The sequence below is a fragment of the Ammospiza caudacuta genome, chromosome 4 (genome assembly GCF_027887145.1).
Source record: "Ammospiza caudacuta isolate bAmmCau1 chromosome 4, bAmmCau1.pri, whole genome shotgun sequence".
In the NCBI taxonomy this organism is placed as follows: domain Eukaryota; kingdom Metazoa; phylum Chordata; class Aves; order Passeriformes; family Passerellidae; genus Ammospiza; species Ammospiza caudacuta.
Genome location: NC_080596.1, coordinates 6639654 through 6658720, shown reverse-complemented (window position 1 = coordinate 6658720; position 19067 = coordinate 6639654). Strand labels below are relative to the sequence as shown.

Sequence of the window (19067 nt, the reverse complement as noted above, 5' to 3'; positions counted from 1 at the left end):
GTCGGAAGGAAGGAAGTGTCGGAAGGAAGGAAGGAAGGAAGGAAGGAAGGAAGGAAGGAAGGAAGGAAGGAAGGAAGGAAGGAAGGAAGGAAGGAAGGAAGTGTCGGAAGGAAGGAAGTGTCGGAAGGAAGGAAGGAAGGAAGTGTCGGAAGGAAGGAAGTGTCGGAAGGAAGGAAGTGTCGGAAGGAAGGAAGGAAGGAAGGAAGGAAGGAAGGAAGGAAGGAAGGAAGGAAGGAAGGAAGGAAGGAAGGAAGGAAGGAAGGAAGGAAGGAAGGAAGGAAGGAAGGAAGGAAGGAAGTGTCGGAAGGAAGGAAGGAAGGAAGGAAGGAAGGAAGGAAGGAAGGAAGGAAGGAAGGAAGGAAGGAAGGAAGGAAGGAAGGAAGGAAGGAAAGAAGGAAGGAAGGAAGGAAGGAAGGAAGGAAGTGTCGGAAGGAAGGAAGGAAGTAAGGAAGTGTCGGAAGGAAGGAAGGAAGTGTCGGAAGGAAGTGTCGGAAGGAAGGAAGGAAGGAAGGAAGGAAGGAAGGAAGGAAGGAAGGAAGGAAGGAAGGAAGGAAGGAAGGAAGGAAGGAAGGAAGGAAGGAAGGAAGGAAGGAAGGAAGGAAGTGTCGGAAGGAAGTGTCGGAAGGAAGGAAGTGTCGGAAGGAAGGAAGGAAGGAAGTGTCGGAAGGAAGGAAGTGTCGGAAGGAAGGAAGGAAGGAAGTGTCGGAAGGAAGGAAGTGTCGGAAGGAAGGAAGTGTCGGAAGGAAGGAAGTGTCGGAAGGAAGGAAGGAAGGAAGGAAGGAAGGAAGGAAGAAAGAAAGAAAGAAAGAAAGAAAGAAAGAAAGAAAGAAAGAAAGAAAGAAAGAAAGAAAGAAAGAAAGAAAGAAAGAAAGAAAGAAAGAAAGAAAGAAAGAAAGAAAGAAAGAAAGAAAGAAAAAAAGAAAGAAGAAAGGTGTGAACTAAAATACTTATATTGCAATATATTTTCCCCCTCTATTAATTATCAAATAAAAATTAGAGTCCCCATATGGACCCAAGTACTCAAGAAAGTGAAATTCTTTTACTTCCTTCTTGCTTTTATCTCATACAGGTTTACCAGAATATCAAAAGATTTTTCCATTGTTCTGAGGGAAGGAAATAAGTCTCCATTTTTAACTCAACCGCCTTGAAGCCTTACAGAATGCATAACAGTCACAGACACTAACAAGACACTAACACAGTATTTCCTGTCTTTTGTCCTTTTCTTTCTTCCTTAGAAATAAATACCTTTTATGAATGCTGTCTAGTTAATACTTTGCAATGTTCAAAAGAGGAGGAGAATATAATACTGGTGGCAACTTACTTTTTTGAATTTTTATGTGATACTCAGTTCTTATTTTTCACTACGTTCCCACATAAAACATTCACTCCTTCCCCTAATTCATTTCCTCTACCTGGGAAAGGGAGAGAAATGCAAGTGTAGTGAGGAAGCAGAGGATAATACAGACTGTCAAGCTGGCATAGTTCTCAGGACCCAAGAATTCAGACTGACAGTCTCCTTCTGTTCCTTGTACACTGGATTCATTGCCATTTTGGGGTAACCAAAACAACTTTGGAGAAAAAGGAAATTTATCGCCTTCTAGACAAGGATCTTAAAAACTTATGAACAAATCCTTTATTTTCAGGTTTCATAGTTTTAGTAAAGTGGAAGCTTACATAACTTACTGTTACTTATTTTAGCCAGCACACCACTATAGGAAGATACAGAAACAGCCAGCTGACAGTGACAACATTTTGGCCAAAGGAAGTTTTTGGCTTTCCCTGTTGGCAGGGCAGGGATATCTCTCAGAGCACTGATTAGGGGGCTTATAGCTCCCTTTAGCCCCCAGAAGGGATAGAAATTTGGAGCGTGTGTCCCAGCTGCCAAGCCTGATTTGAAGCTGGACACAGTTTATGTCAGATCCCCTATGCAAGGGTAATTAGAATTTACAGGTCTTGGAAACACATATGGCACCTGTACAAATGCCAAACCAGCTCAAAATTGGTGAAATTATGCTAAATAATGAATAAAATAATCAGATTTGACTGAGCTATCAAAAAAAAAAGGGAAAGTAAGTTTCTTGTTTTCTTTTTCTCCATCTCTCACCAGTGTTCTCCCAGTCTATACTAATACAGAGGTCTGATCCTGATCTCACTGACACAGTTTCAGCAGGGCAGGAGTTACAACCTTGAACTTGTTCAAGCATGGCAAATGAAGAAGCTCCAGCTGACTGCAGCTTTGTACAGAACTGAAACCAGCAGTCTCGGGGCATCGAGTGCCTACAGCGCTGCATTAACACTTGGTGCAAGAAGGATGTTCCCTCCTGTTACCAAACAGGTCAAGAAGTCAAGTGTTTTTGTTGTCTTTTTTCTATACAAGGCTTGAAAAAGTACTTAATTTTTGTTTACATGGAAAGATGTTTAGATGGAAAGGTCTTTACATGGAGCTCTAGAGCTTTGCATCAGGCAATATGACAGGGATACTCCTTCCATGACAGGCCATGTTTTGCGGACATGTGGACAGCATGAAAAGGGGATTTTAGGAGTTCCAGCACTGAGATAGGGAACAAAAGATAAGACTACCTGAAGGAGAAAGCATTAATCTCAGAAATCCTTAACTTCAACTCCTAATAGGATCTATTGAAATTGGAGACTAATATTTCTTTCTATAGTCATCAACATTTTTACAGGCATAAAAATGCATGTTAATTAACATATAAATAGATCAGCAAATAAAAAAATATAACGAAATTTGGATGGCACAAATTTGTTTTCACAAGTTTGCATAGAGAGAATATATCAAATAGCCAAAATAATTAATTTTCAATTTTGCTTTGTAACAAAGCTAATTTCTCCAGCATTTGTAAACTTTTTTCCTTAATATTTAAGGTAAAAAGCTAAAAAAAAGCTGTTGAAAATTATTATCTAAGAGATAATCTTTCTTGTACACCATCCATCTATCCCAGGAGTAGCCCTACTGAAGGGAATGAAGAATGGCATCCAGTAGAAATCAAATAGTGAGAGTAGATATTGAATTTACATGTTGCCTTACATCTGCCTTATCTGTGTATGTCATGACTGCCCTAGAAGCCAGCATGCCAGCAGTGTGAAGAGAGTTTTGCACCTCAGCTTTCTGCATTTCTTGCCTTTGGATATAGTGATAATGGTAGCTGAGTGTGAAGCTAGGCTACTAACGTGAGCTCAGTCCATAAGCAGCAGGTTTTTTCATGTACCAGAAATGTTTTTTTTTTCCAAAAGAGCCAGATGGAAGTAACAAGTGATATGTTATATACAATGTATTTCATGTGCCTGCAATATCCAGAAGAGCTGCCTGAGAGAGAGCAACACAAATGAATGGTCAGTATTACTTTCAGTATGTAGTGTCATTACCTGAGCTGAGGCCAGAAAAATGGATGCAAAGTTCCTAAGTAAGGATCTAAAGCTGCAGAAATTAAACAGCAGCCAGGGTGAGCGTTTGGTTGTGACACAGTTCATCCTGTGCTATAGCTCCCAGTACCCACTCCTACACATCACATCAGCAATATTACATTGCTCATTTGTGTATACAATTCATTTACAAAATACTGAGCAATATCAGCATATGTACTTCAAATATGTTTCAAGTTATTCCACTTCATATGATAAAAGCAAGGGTTTATCTACATTAAGGACTGCAGAAGTAAAAATATTTCCTTTGAAACAGCAAATAAATTATTTTTTCTGGTATCGTCTAGGGACAGGAAAGTTAAATTGCTTTAGACAATGCCTGTCAACCCATTGCATAAGATAAGCTACATTCAATCCTGTGAAACATTCCTTTACATAGAAAAAAGCACATTACAATGTGCATATTTATTCTCATGCATAAAAGAAATGTAAACATTGCTCCAAGTCAGTGCATATGAGAGTAAGACACAGTGAATCACCTTTAGGAAAAACAGAATTCATATGGAAAAATTGTTTTACTTGGAACCTTGCTGCATGATATTGCAATATATGATACTGTTGTCATGTTGTATCCTGTTTCTCTAGAGGAAACAAGGGAGAAGAACATTAGTCTTTCACCCGGATAAGATGAGAAGAGAGACGTCTGTGAAGATGTGGATTGGAGAAGGAGAATGTTCCTCTGGTGGGTAGAAGCCTTGAGAGGTGCAAGGCAAGGGAGGGCAAGAGGGGAACAGAGCAGCCAGGGTGAGGCCGTCACAATCACATGATCAATCCGCTGCGTTGTAAAGAACCAGGATTTGTCCCAAATGCACAACTGCATTTCCTAAACCTCCATGACACAATTGAGTGTATTTCCCTAATCATGTTTCAAAAGTAGTTGCCTATGTGCCATTCCCTCAGGAGGTTAGAGATGGAGCTTTTCTAATATGTAAGAAGTTCAGTGACCATAAAACTGTATAAAAAAACATTTCTCAAAAACATTTCAAAATATGTCTATCTATGTGTTAACTACAGCAGGGAGCAAAAATTACAATAAATTCCCTTTATACATTGTATCTATATTTAACCTATGTTTGCTTTCTTCTTTCTGTGACATTTTATACATAATTTTTCTGCTGGTGATATTTGACAGAGTCAATAGAGGAGATGAAAGAGTATAACTAAAAATAATCAGAATTATTTCTTCTCCTCCCTCCTTTTCACACTTCCCATTTTCTGTCAGTTCTGTTTAATTTCTACTTTTTCTGCTTCTAGTAAATCTGTGTCCTTTTAAATTCAGCCAAAGCTCTGACAATTATATTTTTTTTGTTCTGGTATACTAGTGATAATAAAGATTCTGCTGGATAAAAATTTGTTACTTAACAGAAACCTAAGCTATGACTCACATATTAGGTAATCAGTATTTTCCATAAAACCTAGTATTCTCTATAGGTAAGACACAAAGTTTGTAAATTTCAGAGACCAGCAGGCACAGGCCCTAAAAACAACACTGATTGCTAAACTTTCAGTGGTTTGTGATTTGTTTTTCTTTCAGTCTGCAATATGGGCAAGATTAATTGCCTGCAAAAAGGCAATATGAATAACTTTCATAAAATTTATCATGCTCTTTAAAATAAGTTTCTTGTTGATTTAATATAGTAACTACTTGAAATTAAAAGTTCTTCTATTATTGCACAGTATACTAAGAGATAATATATTTGATGGCCACAAAAACTAGCTCTTCTAATCCTCCAGAAGCTTCAATGAAGAGCTTTGCAATAGCCTGGCTTGGTAAAGAGACTTGTATTGGCCTCCTTCACTAACAAACTCTTGAAATGCTACATTAAACTCCCTGTGTGTGAATAGACCTGGTAGGAATCCTTGGTGTTACTGAGAATGAATAAGTCAGTGCCGTGCTTGGACCCAGGGCAGGAAAGTCCATGTGGATGCTTTGAGATTCCTCCTGGAGCCAGTGAGTCACTCCAGAGGTTGCTTTACAGACCCTCAAAGAGAGGCTGGCTCCCAACTGCACGCCACAGCCTACTCCAGTAACCCACTTCAGAAGCCTCCCATGTATTTCTACAACAGGACACCAACACCTGTTTTTCTGATATTAAGAAGAGGCTCTTTCATGTCACAAATGACAAATCCACCTGTGGGACAGCAGCAGTTTATGCATTGAGGTGATTCATAAAACTGAAATAGAATTAAAGCAGATGGAGGGAAGTTGACTCCTGTTTAAATTCCTATGCATATGAGTTGTCTAACCTTGAGATCTTTTTGTTATTGTCAACTCTTTGACAACATTAAGATTGAAAAACAAGAAGAAAGGCAGAAAAGAAGAAAAAAGAAACAACGCCTCAGTTTTGGCAGTTCTAAAACTATGGCTGCTAGGAAAAAAGGATGATTATGGTAAATGTTCAGATTTTCAGCTCATTCATGAATGCAGTAAGTAGATAATATTTTTACCCACGAACATTTAGAAGCTGTTATAAATAATCTATCCATTATTGACTTGTCCAGAAACTGGATTGTCTATCTGTACATGTGAGTAAAGAAACAAGAGCTTGGCTAAGTGTATGCTATACAAACAGGGAGAGCAGATTTTGTCAGGCTTTGCCCGAGTTTAGGTAATATACTATTTAAATGGTAATCTGACTGTAGGCATGTTTCCATCACACACAAGCAGGTTGGCTTGTAAGGTTGCCTAGTTCAATCAGATGTTAACTAGGAAAATTCACAGAGTAGTTACAAACAACTTAAAAATGCAACCAAAGTGTATAAATAAAGCATAGAGTACCTGGGTAAAATGAAGTGGATAAAAATTCTCAAACTACTTTAGAAAATCTTTTATTTCAGCTATTTCAGTATACAATCTAAACCCAACAGTACAAAAATCTCTTTTGCAAGAGAACCAGGTCCAAACATTTCAGACCAAAGCATAAGTTGTTGCCATTCTTTATACCAAAACAAGCATTTTTTTTTTTAATCAGAACAATCGTTTTAGCAAGTCCAGAATTTTTTTAAAATTATCATTCAAGACATATGCATTTTTAGATTTCACAATGAAACATTTATGGCTTAATTCAATTTGCAATTCAATTACATATTAAAACCAGAAAAATTAAAAATTAAATCAGTGACAAGGTCATGTTGCTGCAGCTGTTCAAACAGATGTAGAATCACCTCCAGAACCTATGAAGTTATGTTTCATTCCAAAGCTTACTAAATTAAGCAATTTTTTAGAAAGAATGGCAGGTAAGCAATCTTTGAATCTTTTCTCCCTGGTCCTGAAAATTCTTCCTTTTTTGGATGTATTTTGGACAGGCTTATTAACAAGGTCTATTTTAGTCTTTTGACTGAAAAATCAAACTGAGGGAGACCGGGACAGACAGATCAGCACCATAAAATGATTTTTATCTTTTTCTGGTTTTGTTTTTGTGGTTGCCTTAGCTTTTGATAGTTTGTTTTGTGGGGTGTATTTGTGCTTTTCTTAATCAGGAAAAACAATGAAATACACTTCTGAGGTTAAAAAAGCTTTTATAAAGAGTCAATCTTTAACATGCCACCACAAATAATACTAGTTAAGCTACAGTGATATTTATATAATTCCTTTCTAACTGAAAAATCCATACCTTTGTAAATAACTTAGCACAGAGAGATGCTGCCCATGATGTATTTTAAGCATGCTCTTTTCCTTAGAGGGAGTATTAACAACTGGAAACACAACAAATCCTTCCTGAATACCCATCAAAGGGTTTTTCCACCATCCACATTGTCACTTTTAAAACAGGTTTTAGAGTAAATAATTTTTTGTTTGTTTGTTTATTTTTAATTCAGACTAGTGGTGAAGGAGCTGTGGTTCTGTTACAGGAGATGTCACTGGTGATGCTGATGGCAGCACGTGGCTGTGTAGGAGGACAGTGAGCATTGGTGCATGTGTCTGCAAAACCATGCATGTGCTTTGTGGGGTTTTGGTCCCTAATGTTAAGTAAGTAATTTGAAATTTTTTACAAACATATTCAAATGTACTTTTGACTCTGCTTTTTTAATATCTTTCCACCTAAGGAACTACCTCAAGAAAATCATGTTAAACCTAGTGATACTGAATAAGTGCTAGGGGAAGTGATGAAGCTAACAGGTGCACATGATCTTTACTCTTTGAGGAAGAATGCCTTTTACTCTGCTGGCTGAAGGATATTTTCACTTCAGATTTAAGGATGCATGATCCAGCTGTGCAAAACTCCTCTCTCACAGAGCTCTAACTTTCAAGACCTTTCTCATAAACTAGTTATTATTAGAATAGCAAAATCAAAAACCACTTTAGGAGCTTTTAAATTTCTCCTCATCAACTTTATGAGTGTTAGTTTGAACAGAATAAGCCTAGGCAGTGCTGGCACATAGTTATTAATGCCTATCTGGCAGTAAGAGCAGTGGCACTTGGTGTAATCTAGCAGTGGAAATTTTCACAGAACAGCTAATAAGTATGGACTTGGAAATTCAGGGGCAAAAGAATAAAATCATTCAGTGGAGCTTCTCTTTTATGAAATTCACAAATTTTTTTACTCTTACATATATTTTTTTTTCTTTTGCCAGGTAGCTTTTTTGCTGGCTTTTCAGAACATGGCTTCTTTTCTCTTTTTCTTATTCTGTTTCTAGTCATTGTATTAAGTCAATTTCAGATTTCATTCTTTTGTTGTCTTATTATCATATTTAGCTATTCAAAACTGAGAACATGCTACTTTGTACTGATTTAATACAAAGAATCTACTCATAGACTTATTCCACGGAAAGGTCTACAGAACAAAAGGAGTGTCAGGCTCATTATAGGACAATATGCTCTGCAAGGAACTAATTCTTTGTTATGAATACAAGTGAGAGGTGAAGGGATAATGACAAATGTTCTCATTTAACATAAGATAGAAGGTTTCTGCCAAGATGTAGAAAAAAATTACTGTAGGAAGTTTAAGAGTGATGAAAAGACACCCATATATTTGGGGGGGAGGCAGTAAGAAATCAACATTTTACTTTGTAGGAAATCAATTCTAGATATGCTTAATATGACAAATTCAGGTGATAATTGCCTGCATGTGTGTAGTCCTGTAAGAAAGAGGTTCCTTCTTTAGTACTTTTCTACTTTTCCTAAAAAAAAAACACAAATAAAACCAAAAAACAAGGCAACACAAAAAACCAAAACAAAATCCCAACATGAAAAAGACAGAACAGAAATCCCAATGAGTTTTGAGCTAAGTTTTCATTTTCTAGTCATGATTTGTCTGACTAGATAACTTGAGATAAATGAAGTCACTGTAGCTTAATATTTATTTGCATTTATTAATATCAAACAACACAGTTTAACAGGGCAGTGGAGGGGAGGGGTTGCAGGCTTTTTTATGATGAATTAGAGAGCCAACTCCAATCAGTTTTTAGTGGCATGATGAGTCTATTCAAAATTTCCAGTATTCAGTAGCAACTGCTGAGAGCTAGATTCTGATGGTGATAACACCTTTGCCCTGCAAGTAGACCATTATATTTTAACTCTGTGCAGACCATGCTAAGAAGTTGCAAACCAAAATGATCCAGGAATAAAATCTAAAAAGAAGAAACCCATACCTACAGTACTGGTTTGCCAGTCAGTAAGCATTTGTCATGGTAAGTAATTAGAATAAAGGAGAAATATTTATCTATACAAACTAACATTTGCAAAACAGAGGTCAAAATAATTTTATTTGCAGATGTTCTTGCTTTTCCAGTGATGAAAATACAGTACTGTATTCCATTTTCTTTTGACACTGTAGGATTTCCAGAATAGTGTCTCTTTAACTACTCACAATAGTTCCTCACAAAATCAAGGGTAGATCCAGATGTTTGCATAAAAGTATCTAAAAGAGGAACTTCCTGAGCTTGTTCAAGAATATTTTCATGAGCAATAATTTCTATAGAAAATGGAGAGAGAATATGTATAGGAAATAGAATGTTAGCATATATTTGTCCTCTCACAGCTTCCAAACAAGTAAAAAAATGGCTGGAATCCATCATACTTAACATAATGCAAAAAGAACCTTCCTAATAAAAACAAACAAGCAATTTTTATAATTACATAGTTACAAAACTTTATCTAATTTAGAAGATCAGAGACTGAAATATTGAATGAGAACTACTTTTATGCACAGGAATTATACTTGAACTTATTTTCAATATTGCTAAAACAGCATATAATTTGAATGCCAATTTGTGCACAGGGTTTTTTCTTCTCACATCATTTTCACAGCTGAATGAAGCTCATATTCAGAGACTGTGAAGAAAGGGTAGCAGAGAAAGTCCACAGCAGTGGACTACAGTATATAAATCAAACATTTCACAAAACTGAGCTTATTTAGTTATGAAACTTTTTCTAGATTTGAATTCTTATGCCTGCAAGAATCAATTCCCTAATGTGATTATAAAATGTGAAAAAGGCTAAAACATGCTGCAGCACACATGCACTTTATGACGTTTGCTCCCTGCACTCCTACTCCCTGAGCCTGGTGCTCCCTTTTGAAGCACTCTGCAGCTGCTTTCCTGCTGCCAGCCTGCCAGCCCGCCTGCCTAGGCTTCCTTTCATGGAAATCAAGCCACAGTGGGAAAGAATCCATTTGCAGAGCTCGTCCATGACAAAGTCAGGGTGTTGCCAGGTCATGCACCTGCAGCAGGGAACTTAAAAGTTATTCAGGATCACACATCATAAGCATAGCCAATGTTTAGTACAACACAGGACAGAGATTTCATAACAACTCACTCAGGACAGGAAGGATGCCATAACAATTTAAGTTAGAGGAGAATGCAAAAATCTTTTCAATTATCCAAGATGGAACTTGTATTTAAAATTGATAGTTTCCTAAATATGACTTCATAAATGAAATAATTTTATCATCTGGCCAAATATCACTGCTTCCTTGCCTAAAAAGAGGTATTAGGATCAGTACAAACAAGCATTACACCCATCTTACAACTAAAAATAAGAATGTTGGGCAGGAAAGCAAATCCAGCTGGAAGATGTTTCACAGGAAGTCTGACTGCCTCTATCTTCCAATGAAAATGAAAACCAAGAATCCTATTTATCTGTCACTGCTGTTACAACTTTTGCAACATCCCTGTGACTCTCCATGGTAATTTACTGTGAAAACTTCACAAAATTGTACTTCTGTATACAAGATACAGACATACTGTTAGAACACACATAGTAAATCTAATCTACCCTCCAGGAAACAGCAGTTTACCAAGAAAACTTTCAGTAGAAACAAAAAATTCTTTCTATCTTCAGAAAGTATTTGTTCCAGGACAGCTTGCTTGCAGGTGTATGAAGTCCATGAAAGAAGAGGGAACCTGTGCTTTTATTAATTAATTGAAAAAACTCCTCTTCAAGGCAGACTTGAAATTGTGCAAACCTTTCTTTGTTGAAAATACAGACAGTAATCCTGATAAATACTCAGATCTGACTGATCATGGCTGAATAACTGTGAAAAAATGACAGGAACTATTTGAAAAGGGAGTCTTTCAGTGAAAAAGACTGAAGGTAAAACATCTAACATTGGTACCCTTTTCAGATATTTTCAAACAGCATAAGACACATTCCTGAAGAAGGAATTTATGAACCTTAAATAAAAGTGATTTCTAACTGAGAGGATTTAATATTGTCCAGAAAGAGACATATTGAGTTAGGTGTGGATAAATCACTGAAACCTCTTCTGAATTTGATGTAATTTGGTAAGATGCCTTTAGATATATCAGTGGTAGTATGTCCTCCACTGTGTTTTCAACTTCCTATAGCAAGAACCAATAAGAGAATATTAACCAGGTGGCAGAGATATCAAAGCCCCACAATTAATCTCAGTTCATATGTTTTTTAGATAGTACAACACTAAACTCACTCTTCAGCTGGCATCACACCTTTTGGCACCTAGATTGATCTTAGAAGGCTGTTAAAAAGGCACAGTAAATGATACAGAGTTTTTTTCAGTTTTTCAAATTTTCATCCATCTTCAAGCTTAATTCTCACCTCCTGTTGTGTAACCCCTGGTTTGATTAGTAGTGTCATGGATTAGGTGACTGTCACCTTTCTGTGTTGTGTGCATCTCCTCTGCACTGGAGTGGAAAGGTAATGAGTTTCTCATGGGAGACTCCAACAAACACCATTACATGGCAGTCCTGAAAATGCATCATTACACAGTGGGATAGAAATTAATTACAAACAAGAAGCATGATTAAAAAAAAGAAGAAGAAAAGAAAAATAAAAAGAATCAAAGCTACAAAGCCAAGCATTATAGTTAAGGCAAGAATTAAGTTTGTCCATGCCTTCAAAAAAGATGCACAGCACAGCCACATCACCCCTTTATTATTGGTTCAATAATCCACCAATTAGAGGTGAACTGAGCCAGGGAATCCATGAGGACTGTGATTGACCACATTGACTTCACAAGCAAAAACACAAATGAGCACTACAGCCAAGCAGACTTCTACCTGGAGCACTGCACATTTGCAGCAGTGCAATTTCTCCTGTCAGTGGTAAATGCTATTTAGGATCATTTTAGGCTGCCATAAACATTACAGAGCCTGCATTAGGGAGAGCACAGCCCGCAGGTGGCAGGAGGTAATGCTTCCCCTCTACTCAGTACTGGTGGAGAATCTGGATTTCTGGGTCTAAGCCTGGGCTCCCTAGCACGAGGGAGAGACATGGACTGACTGCAGCAAGTGCAGCAAAGGCTGCTGAAATGGTTAAGGGACAGCAGCATCTGATGTACAAGGACAGGGCACAGCTGTGGTTGCTCAGACTAAGGAAAGGGAGGCTTCTGGAGATCTTATCCACAGGTATAAATATCTAATGGAACAGAAAAGAATAGGGAGCTGGACTCTTCCCAGTGGCATCCTGTGCAAAGACAGGAGGACAGGAGGATGTGTATTTCACGAACTGAAATACAGGAAATTCCTTTTAAATATGGGAAAATAACTTTTTTTTTTTTTTTTTTTTTTTTTTTTTTTTTTTTTTTTCTGTGAAGGTTGTCAAACACTGCAATGTGATGTTTAAAAATGTTTTGGAGTCTTCATCCTTGAAGACACTAGAAATTTGGCTGGACACCATGCTGAACAATGTGCTCTAGTTCACCCTGCTGTGAGCAGCAGGGTTGGATTAGCTCAAGTCCAGAGGTAACTTCCAACCTCACTCTTTCTGCCATTATCTGCCAGCATCTCCAGCCCCACGGTGCCTGAAGCCATCCAGGCTGAGCCATCAGCTGCTCAGCACCACAGCTCTGGGTTGCAGCTTTCTGTATTTTCAGAAATTTCAGTTGCCATGGGGGAGATGATACATTTGAGAGGTGCTTCTTTGAAGACATCTGATTTGGGAACTTGAATTAAATACAGCAGATGCAAGTAAATGGCAGTTTAGGAGTGCTAATTATGCTCTGAATTATGATGCCCTTATATTTGATTATACATATATCTTAGCACCATTACATATATTACAATCTTTCCATCTTATTGGTCAAAAAAAAGAACTTGATTTTATAGAAGAAAATTAAGAAAATGTTGCCATTTTTAAGTGTGACATAAGTGTTCCTTAAATAAAACGTGATATCTTTTTTGGTATTTGTAGGATCTTATGGATCTTATGGAAGGAATTTATCTAATCTAATTTTGTTTGGAGCACTAACTTTCCAATGACTAAAGTAAAATGAATACTGCCTTGTATTAATTAATACTTCAATTGATATAACTTGAAATACTATTCTCTTCTTTCAAATACTCACTGCAAAGTTCCTATTCCTAAGCACGTTCTTTGTTTTATTTGGTGCAAGTTTGCAAGTCACTGCTAGTACACACATAACAAATGACAGGGATGAACAGTGGCTTTCCAAGAACTTTGGGAGACCTTGGTGTGCTGATGATTCAGCTCCTCACCAAATGTCCAAATTCGCCATTCCTGTCCAGTGTTTGTTTGTCCCTGGTCACAGCAGGATTACACTGCAGCGATCATCATATCTAAATCTGCATGGCACATCCTGGAATAGGAATTCTCTGTGCAACAGAAGCTCTTACTCCTTTTGGTACAGAAACCTGATAATGGAATTCACTTATATCAGTTGCTCAAAAGCTGTTTCTACTTTTTTTTTCCAGAAATGTCTGGAAAAGGCAAGAAAAGTGAGACTGAAAAGTGAGAGTTAGGGCAGTTTGCAAATGAGGGCAAACATTAGCAGGGCCACACCTTGCCTTGAGACTAATTTTTGTTTTTGAAGGCAAGACACTGCATCAATGCATTATCTATTGATGCAATAGTTTTATGAGGGACACAAAGTCTTATGCTATTTATCACTCAGGTTTCATATTGCTTGTCAATGACTTCAGAAATGGCAGCAGACTGGGCTCTGGCAGATTATTTTCAGTTAACTAACTGGTGGCTGAAGGAATTAATCGCTTCTTTGGCTGACAGATTTCTCTTCTTTTTACATGGCAGGCAGGGAAGTATGGTGTGAAGCAGATATATTTATTAAACCATCTTCCAGTTCTGACAGGGAAGCAACAAAACGTTCACACCTTAAGTTTGATACCCTCTATTGCGTAAAGTTGGTCTGTTCAAAACCACTTGGAGATGTGCTACTTTTGTTTTGGTTGATTTTGACACTTGCTTATTACAGTACAATAGTCAGTCAGCCACAAGCCACTCTTCCCTTGCTGCGTAGGTATGGTCCTGCTCCAAACTCATCCTTCAGCTAACAACAGCCATTTTTCCTGGTGAAATTTTCTGTTTGTTTCCATGTGACTTAATAAGGCAACTGTTCCTACTGTGAACTCAGTCACTATTAATTGTCCAAGCCCGACAAAATTATTTATTCTCCTGGGCTTCCAATAAACTATCCATTGGTTCCATCCAGTGAATCTACCATAAAAAGGCTTTGGTAAAGATTTAAAATTTGTTGACTTATCATTCTGGTGGCATGCACAAACTAAGAGCACAATTTCATACCTGGGCAACGCTACAAGGAGCGTTTTATGAATTTGTGCTCTAAATTGAAGTTGGCCATCTGATATGCTGATGTTGAGTAAACGATTCTTTTATTCTGTGCTTATCTGGAAAGGCATTTCCCTTCTTTCACTGCTTAGGTATGAGCTTAAATAGCAGCACTCCAAGGCCACAGTAAAAAAAGGTGTGTATCACATATTGCACGGAATATCATTAGCAATAAGTAAATATAAGCCGTGGTAGAGAAAACGCGAATAAAACAAATATGGCAGCACACGTTTTCGAACAGAAGGGTATGTGGAAGGATCCTGGTGTGGAAAAGACGTCAGTGAGCACAGCGCCGTGCCCCCAGTGACACAGGCTCCCACTGGCGCGGAAGGCGCAGACAGGAGCTCCCGGCTGCGCAGGCTGACATTTCTCCGAGCCCAGACCCGTGGGGGCCGCAAGGCGAGGGGGCACCGGCGGCGGGGGGGTACCGGGGAGCCCGCGCCCCGCTCGCAGCCCCCGCCGGTCCCCGCGCAGGGGCCGCTCCACGCCGGCGGCGCTCGGCGGGACTGCCCGGGCTCTGCCCCGGCTCTGCCCCGGCTCTGCCCCGGCTCTGCCCCGGCTCTGCCCCGGCTCTGCCCCGGCTCTGCCTGACCGGCCCGGCCCGGCCCGGCCCGGCCCGGCCCGGCCCGCGGGGCCATCGCACCGCCCCCGGCCGCCGCCCCCGCCCCGCCGCCGCCCTGATTGGGCCCGCGGGGAGGCCCCTCCCGCCGGGCCCCGCCGCCGCCGCGCCGCGCCCGCTCCCCAAATACACCTTGGCGGCGCCGGGGAGCGGCAGCGGCGCCTGCCCAGAGCCCCTCGGCGGGGCTGCGGCCGCGGGCACCCCGCGCCATGGTGAGTGAGTGACGGAGGCAGGGAGGGAGCGAGCGAGGGAGCGAGCGGCGCTCGGGGCGCGGAGAGGGGCGGCGGGGACCCTGGACAGCGCTGGGACGGGGCGCCCGGCGTGACCGCGGGGCGCGGCCGGGGCCGGGGCTCTCTCCGGCCGGGCGGTGGTCGGTGCTGAGCCCGGCAGCGGGCGGGGGAAGCGAAGCGCTCTCCCCTCAGCGCCCCGAGCCCCCTGTGCGCCGTGCTCCGAGGCAGACATGGGCGTGAGCGGAACAGGGATCGATTCGGGGCTGGAAGCGCTCGGGGAGCCCGCTGAGGGCTCCAGCCACGGGCGGTACTCCGGCGGCCTTTGTGCATTGTGAGGCTTTCTAAGAATTCGCGACCTGCCGATGCTCGTCGAGCTAATTAAAGCCGTTCAGGCTGGCGTTACTGCGTTATGCTTAGGTAAGGTTTCTTATCCGGTTTTCAGAGCAATTTCTATCATGCCACCTCATGAATGAGACACCAGCCTGATATTTCATCACATACTTGATGCTCTAACAATAACTTCATCTCTGCATCTGCTATTCCAATTGCTTCTTTTTCCTAGGAAGAGTAAATGAACCGCCAAATTGTGTTGCACTCATGATGATTAGCAGTTTTTCAGTCACTTTCCTCCCTCTTCTTTCCATTTCTTCAAGACTTTAGGCTCATCCTTTTCTGAGTGAATAGGTTCGTTTCTGTGGCTAAAGCCCAGTGGGCATTAATAGCCTACGTTTAGTATTCCCTTTATAAAATCATCACTATCTATAATCATGATACACTTGAAAACTTTTTCTCTCATATATAAAGGAGTGCTTTTGTACATCTTTCCTACATCTTTTAAACATCTTACGTCATGTCTCAAGCTTGATCTAATGCTGCCTCTAAAATGGCTCTATTTTCAGAGCTGGTCACTAATTCTGGGGATGTAGTAAGATGGCTTTCTAAGTTCAAAGGATGATTTAACAGGGAACAAGTGATAAGCAAGGATGCAGTGTGTCTGTAATGCTGTATTTGGGCTTTTCACATCCACTGGACTACGTGTGCTGCATGTGGGTTGCTCTAAAGAGAGATGATCAGACATTTGCTATTTGGAATACTAGTAGGAAAACCAACATTTTTATTCACTTGGATTTTCCATTATTAAGTCTGAGAATACAGAGCTGCAGAATAATGTAACAGAGGAATTTTTTTCATAACAAGTGTAAGAGTTTAATTATATTTGTATGAATAGAACAAAGTGTTTTACTTATTTGGAAGTGGTCTAATCTTATAATTTTCCTAAGACAAAACTCCCAATGGAGCCACTCCCTTTTCTTGTAGTTAGAATTGAGATTATTTGTTTCCAAACTACAAAAAGGAGTCGTAAGGAAACATACACTTTAAATCATGTAAATGGGTCTACTACTTTCCTAGGGTCAGGAACAAAAGGTGGTGACAGGCGGTACTGGGAAGAGATTCCTGTAACAGACCATTTTATATAATTAATCAGAGAAGATAAGCAATTCAGGCATCCCAGGAATGTGTGCAAATATGTTACAAATGTTCTCTTTGTAGGAAAGAGAATTGTAGAGAAGTTTCTTGCTTGGATTGTGTTGCTCTGGGGTGCTACATCCGGCCATACGTTCTGATGACTGTTCTCTTTGCTTTGCCAGTAGCAAGAACCTTAAATGAACCAGGTGATTGTAAGGAAGCAGGAGGAGTACTGTAGCAGTGATAGAAAAACTTTGTGCTCCCATTCTCAAAAAAAAAAAAGCATTTGCTGGAATCATGCTGATCCAAAGCAGGCAGGAAAAGTATGGAAGGAGAGAGAAGGAAAGGACATTTTCAGATTTCCTGGTTGTACTTCCTTTTTCTGTGGAAATATGTAGCTTGCAGCTATTATGAGTCATGACAATGCAAGATCATGAGGCAAATATTGGAGGAAAAGGTAAGGAATTTAGTTCTACAGTGGTTTTTTTTTCCTTTTTGACATCAATAAAATGTCTCACCAAGGTCTCGCTGCACTCTCTTCCACTGGTTCACTTGCTGAGTACTCAAATGAATAAAATTTTTAATAAAACACTAAAAATGAGAAGTCAGGGTCCATAAAAGTAAGTACTCGAGTATATTTGTCTTACTGGGATTAATGCTTTCTTTAAAAAAATCTGTTCTTAGCCTTCTATGACAGTCTGTTTCAAAACAGATCCCATAGTGAAATCAAAACATAAGTAAGAGTTGATAATAAAATTTAATATGCCAAATATCAGTAGCAGTCAAAACCTGGTTATGTCATGCTATAAAAGATAAAATATCAGTGCTATTATGAGTATGAATGCCATCTGTTTAAAATTCTAAAAAAAAAAAAAAATTACCAAGACTCAAAATAAGTTATCCAAGAGGCCAAGATAGAATTTGTAACAAACACAGCTATTTCCCTCTTAACTGAAATGAGTTTTCAACAAAAAATCCTGTAAATCGTATTGTACTTTCAAAAATCCCCAAGAACTAAAATTCAAGCACCTCAGTAATCTAAGCAAGCATATGCCATGTTGTAAATTATCCACAAGGAAATATGTGCGAGGAGGTACTGGCTGTATTTTGTATCTACTTTGCAGACTAGCAACAGGTTTTTATAAAGAAAAAAATATATTTTTTCTTTATAAAAGCCTAGTCATTTAAGAAAAGTTCTGCATAAGGAAAAAGAAATCTTATTTTAAAAAATTCTTGGAAACTGCAGGATGTGATTTAAAGTATTTTATTGTAACGTTATGTAGAAATCATTGCATTTCAGATGGCACATTTTATTAACAAATGAAATTTGGGCCATTGGAGACCTGCCATTAGAGTTTCTTTGCTGGGAGTCCTTGCACTTTTTGTACTATTTAATTTTTAAAGATCTTTATTGTCTACGTGTCCTAAAATTTACTGCATTTATGGAGATGTTTGCCATTACAATTAAGATTTTTAGCATTTGAAATTTCAATTAGGCCAAATCTCATATTTGACATTACTTTGAACATTCTTTCTAGCATGTCTTCACCATTTCAGATATGGCTGTATGATGTTTGTATATTGTATGGCTGTATGTATGATGTATATTCAGTGTGTCTTCCATGAATAGTTGTATGACAAGTAGAGATTCAAGTTTATCATTAAACATATTATATTTTTAAGTCAGTTCAAGGCATTGGTTTTTGTTCAACAAAGCAACACTGCTCAGGGCAGAATGTTAGTGTCTATTTAATTTTAAAATTACAATAGGATTTAAGCATGTGCTTAAATTGACTAGGGCTTCTAGCTATGGTGTAAACAACAAACTAATTTTTACTAATAAAAGCAGCAAAATTTGCTAGAAAAAGCAGATTTTGTATAAGGTTTTTGTTTATAGATTCTCATGCTTTGAGACAACTGAAAAAAACATGTTAATATCTATAGTTAAGCCTTTTATTTGTGCCATAGGTACTGACTGCAGCTCATTTGGTGATATGCTTGTCTTCCATATTTTTGGTTGTCCTAATCGGGTGATGGCAGCTGTAGGTCAGTGCTAGGAAGTGGCTCACCACACAGGATATTTATTTCTGTAGATGTGGTGTTGAGAGCAAGCTGATATCAACCTTTTTGCAGGAGTGCACGTTTCACTGTTCTGCTGCTTCATGACCTAAGCCAGAGCAAATGTGCTCCCTACAGATTAATTTTACTTCACCACAGAGAGGCCTCACCACGTCCTGTCCATTGATTCTGACCCCAGGCACCTCTCTGAGCTTCAGGGCCTGCA

The 19067-nt window shown here is 39.2% G+C and overlaps 1 protein-coding gene across 1 annotated transcript in view; it reads left to right on the top strand.

Moving 5' to 3' along the window:
- The first annotated feature begins 15237 nt into the window (after positions 1-15237).
- GUCY1A1 (guanylate cyclase 1 soluble subunit alpha 1) overlaps positions 15238-19067 on the top strand; it is a 37172-nt gene continuing 33342 nt past the window's right edge. The window contains exon 1 of the mRNA XM_058803504.1: positions 15238-15298. The gene's annotated coding sequence lies outside the window, so the exon portion shown is untranslated. The remainder of the gene's footprint in view (positions 15299-19067) is intronic.